At 37.0% G+C, this 5,200-nt stretch overlaps 1 protein-coding gene across 3 annotated transcripts in view; it reads right to left on the reverse strand.

Annotated features, from left to right (window-relative positions):
• The window catches only part of srsf7a (serine and arginine rich splicing factor 7a), a 7,786-nt gene extending 6,443 nt beyond the window's left edge, over positions 1 to 1,343 (reverse strand). For all 3 annotated transcript variants that reach the window (XR_004327622.1, XM_032504580.1, XM_032504579.1), the window contains exon 1: positions 1,075 to 1,343. The gene's annotated coding sequence lies outside the window, so the exon portion shown is untranslated. The remainder of the gene's footprint in view (positions 1 to 1,074) is intronic.
• Between the last annotated feature and the right edge of the window lie 3,857 nt (positions 1,344 to 5,200).

The following is a 5,200-nucleotide window of genomic DNA, read 5'->3' on the forward strand; positions in this document are numbered from 1 at the left end:
TGGGATGAATAAAGTATTATCTAATCTTACTAAGTACATTTACTGTAAGTACTGTACTTAAGTACAAATTTGAGTCTTTTCTTTTCATGCTACTTTCTACTCTAACCACATTTCAGGGGGAATTTTGTTCTTATTTCCTCCCACTACATTAACCTGACAGCTTTAGTTACTTTTAAAATTAAGATTTTTTTGCACAAAACAAGTAGTTTTTTAAAAAATACGATGTTAAAAGCCCAACAATATATAGTCCAGCTGACATGATTAGCCAATTAACCACAACTGTTTTGGTCGTTTCTAGCTTCTAAAACAGTGAAGATTTTACGACAGTGAGTACTTTTACTTGTAACAGTATTTTTACAGTGTGGTATCAGTACTTTTCCTTAATAAAGGATCTAATACTTCTTCCACCACCACTGCAGCTGAGGGTGGTGTTAGAAAACATCTCGTGTGGTAGCTCAGCAGGTGCCACACTGGTCGCTATCGTTACCGCCTGTTAGCGCGCCAAACACTGCCTCCTGGTATCATTTTGATTTTAATATTGAAGATTAACCACGTCCTGCTCGCTGTGTTCAAGACCCAAATCTACGGTGACAACTTCATTCACAGCGACGAGGGATTTACATTATTTGGGCAAACCGTCGTCACGAACGGTTAAATACAGAGCAGTTGTGTTAATACTAAGCGGGCACGTGCCATTCAAACCCAATTTAAGTCTACTCAATCTTGATTATTTTGTTGTTATTGTAACGGATACCAGCTGTGGACACCACTTTGTACACTTGAATTAAAAGATGTGCGCGGCTACGTTAGCTTAACGTTAGCTTAACGTTAGCTAGCCAACGTAACGTTCGTCAAAACCGTTGACGCTAAACGGAGCCATTTATAGCCCAATAACGGCTCAATGAATGACAATTTAATGTAGATGGACATCTTCATAGACAACTATTCCAATCCGACACACAACACATGGTTTGTGTGTAGTATTTAAGTAGTTGTACCCCGGGAATTAGCGTCGGCCGAAGGCCTTGCTCTCCGCCTGCTCACAAACAATGGCGGCGCGTTAGCTTTCGTTACCTTGTTCCGATTGTTTCTGATTCAGCTACACGCAGAAGAAGAAACCCAACCGCCTCAAACTGAAGCCCGACGTGCCGTTGGAAGAATTAACGACTATTTCTTTTGCTGAATGAACTAGCTGAATAGCCACTCGTGGGCATTAACGAGTCTTCCACATGTCTGTCGCAAAAAAAAGGTTGACCAGCTAGCAACCACCAGGGTTCCCAGAACAGACTACAACCCCACACTCTAATGGCGTCACATCCGCATCTGCGCACTGGGGCTCAAAAGACGCACTTCCGGTGAACGCTTCAAACTACTGACCAACCGATATATTCATAACATTGATGAACAGAAATTAGCCAATTAAGGCTAAATAAATTCATATTAAAATGATCAATAAGATTCACAAATGCAATTTTTTCGTTTGTAGACTACCTAGGACCTTTTGGGAGGCCTTTTAAAACATATATTATAATAATTACTATAATAATTATTATTATAATGATCAATTAATTCCGATTAAAAAATATGAAAACATACAGTATGGTCTGCAGCTGGAGGACAAGAAAACACAGTTTGGGGGAAAAAAAAAGCAATTTAATTAATTTTCCAAAAGATTTCATACATGATTCATTTTCCTGCATTTCTAAACAAGATAACACTATACAAAAAAAGGCAAATTTAAAAAGTCCCATATACATTATTATCATCTATGTACCTTAATTGCGGATTGACCACTTGTGTTTTTTGTTTTGTAATTTCCATTTTCAAAAAAAAAAAAAAAACTTCAACTAACCCGTGTTGTCTTCCCGTCAACCATGAAAAATTATTATCGCTTTTTCACGACATTTTTGATTGCTTTTTTGATGTTTTTTCCCGAGTTATTTGATATTTCTAATGTTGACATTTTCAGCGCTTATTTCGAAGGCCCATGTTTTGTACCCCTGTATTTTAACATAGGGGGTGTATACTTATGGCCCGGTCTTTTTAACATAGGGGGTGTATATTATGCATGTATTTTACATAGGGGGGTGATACTTATGCCCTGTATTTAACATAGGGGGGTGTATACTTATGCCCTGTATTTTAACCAGGGGGTGTATACTTATGCCCCTGTATTTTAACATAGGGGGGGGTATAATATGCCCCTGTTTAACAGGGGGGTGTATACTTATGCCCTGTATTTTAACATAGGGGGTGTATACTTATGCCCCTGTATTTTAACATAGGGGGGTGTATAATTATGCCCCTGTATTTTAACATAGGGGGGTGTATACTTATGCCCTGTATTTTACACAGGGGGTGTATACTTATGCCCCTGTATTAACATAGGGGGGTGTATACTTATGCCCCTGTATTTTAACATAGGGGGGTGTTTCTTATGCCCCTGTATTTTAAGGAAGAACATTTATTTATCACAATACATTATTCATTCACAAAGAAAAATGGTGTCCTTAAAGGTTGGATTTACCTCTTTTTTTTATTAAGGCATTTAGATAAATTTCCAAAACATGATTTTTTTTATTCTTCTTTTTAGTCAATTTGAGCATGGGCATGTAAACTTCCGAGCACCACTGTAGCGCTTGGATTCGGTCTCTTATAAAACGTCAGCCCACATCTATGTGGGGGGGGGGGGGGGGGGGGGGGTCTGGGCGAGAGAGGCTCAAGCAGGATGATGCGAAGTAGTCAGACCACTGGAGGGCAGTAAACACATTTATACAGAATGAGTTCCTGTTTGTGTCCCATTGAAGAATATGATGGGATTTCTAAATCTGACAACCGCAAAAATGTAAAAATTAAGATTGAATCCTGATTCCTTCTCATCCATTTGGGATTGTGTCTGTGTGGTCAGCGTATCTCAGTCTCCCTTACAAGGCCGTTCCTAAAGGCTCCCCTTTGGTTATAGTTGTCTAACCTTTAAATACTGTTCTAGGAACGTTTTGATTAAATAAAACCACATAAAATGGATTCATGGATCCATTTTATTTAGTAAAAATACTAAAATGGTTTTAGGGACATTCTTAGATTGAGAAGAACATTTACAAAATTAATTCAAGTTTATGTTATTCACTATTTGTGTGCATATCACAAATATATGTATATATGTGTATATACATATACACATATATACATATACATATAAGTATATATACAATATAAAGAGATATATACACACATACATACATGCATACACATATATACACACAGATACCTATATACACATATATATATGGATATATACTATATACATATGTAATATAAAATATACACACATATACATATAGACCATAATATTCAGAGATATATACATATTGTATACATACATATATACATACATATATACATACACATATATATACATACATATATATACATACACACATATATATATACATATATGTATACATACATATATACATACATACACATACACATATATATACATATATACATACACATATATACATACACACATACATATATATACACATATATATATACACACATACATATATATACATACATATACATAAATACACATACATACATACATATATATATGTATATATACACATATGTATATATACATGTGTATGTGTATTTATATATACACATAATACATGCGTATTATACTTAGATATTTATATATCAATAGGGTGTCATTAAATGTGTATTAGTGGGGATTTTGTCACCTGCCCCGGGAACTGTAGTAATTAGCGATATGGTATAAAGGATTTTTTTTTTAATTAATGTATTTTATGCATGTTCCCTGATGTATAAATAAATGAAATTAACTAAAACACAACTTCATGGTTATGGTTAACATTTAAAATGCCTCTAACCGTGCAGGTAGTTTCATTTAGTGCAAAAATAAAGACTCGGACACGTTACGCCTTGAAAATAAATAAACTATATTCAAATAAAGGTCAATTTCACATAATTAAAGACCTTAATTTTCTTTCGGTAACACATTACACCTCATGCCATGTTCTCAAAAACAAGTTGTCATTTTTTTTTTACCCCAAAGATTCTTTTTCTGCATTTCATAAAAAAAACTTAAATATCATCTTCAGTTGATAATTTATTACAGTATTGAATAAATGTCTATGTCTATCACATGATATTGTAGTAACTCGGTCATTATTTCCCTACAAAGGTTCAGGCAGAGAGAAGACATGTTCATCATCACAGGGGAAAACTGCACAGAGCGACACATTGAAGAGCAAGACCTGGGAGCGAGCGAATGGGAGAACAAGAGAAGAAGGAGAAGAAGGAGAAGAGGGAGACGACGGAGAAGAAGGAGAAGAGGGAGAAGACGGAGAAGACGGAGAAGGAGAAGAGGGAGAAGAAGGAGAAGAAGGAGAAGAGGGAGAAGAAGGAGAAGAGGGAGACGAGGGGGAAGAGGGAGAAGAAGGAGAAGAAGGAGAAGAGGGAGAAGAGGGAGAAGAAGGAGAAGAAGGAGAAGAGGGAGAAGAAGGAGAAGAAGGAGAAGAAGGAGAAGAGGGAGAAGAAGGAGAAGAGGGAGAAGAAGGAGAAGAGGGAGAAGACGGAGAAGAGGGAGAAGACGGAGAAGAAGGAGAAGAGGGAGAAGAAGGAGAAGGGAGGAGAAGAGGGAGAAGAAGGAGAAGAGGGAAAAGAGGGGGAACATTAACACAGACACGGAAATATCGTACACCAACAAACGATAGAGATGACCTGGCATGTTGCTCCCTGCAGACGCAGTCTCGAGACAACAGAACACGCTCTCTTTTCACAGCTTCTAAAGGTAGCGAAACAAATTAGCAGTAGACACTGAATCCCTAAATGCCGTCTTTCTGTGTGTGTGTGTGTCTCTCTGTATATATGTGTGTGTGTGTAAGTGTGTGTGTGTCTCTCTCTGTATATATGTGTGGCTGTATGTGTGCGTGTGTGTGCGTGTGTGTGTGTGTATGTGTGTCTCTCTCTCTGTATATATATATATGTGTGTGTCTGTAAGTGTGTGTGTGTGTCTCTCTCTGTGTATATATGTGGCTGTATGTTTGTGTGTGTATGTGTCTCTCTCTGTATATATATATGTGTGTGTCTGTAAGTGTGTGTGTGTGTGTGTCTCTCTCTCTGTATATTTGTGTGTGTGTGTGTCTCTCTCTCTGTATATATGTGTGGC

The sequence above is a fragment of the Etheostoma spectabile genome, chromosome 3 (assembly GCF_008692095.1).
Source record: "Etheostoma spectabile isolate EspeVRDwgs_2016 chromosome 3, UIUC_Espe_1.0, whole genome shotgun sequence".
Taxonomy (NCBI): Eukaryota; Metazoa; Chordata; class Actinopteri; order Perciformes; family Percidae; genus Etheostoma; species Etheostoma spectabile.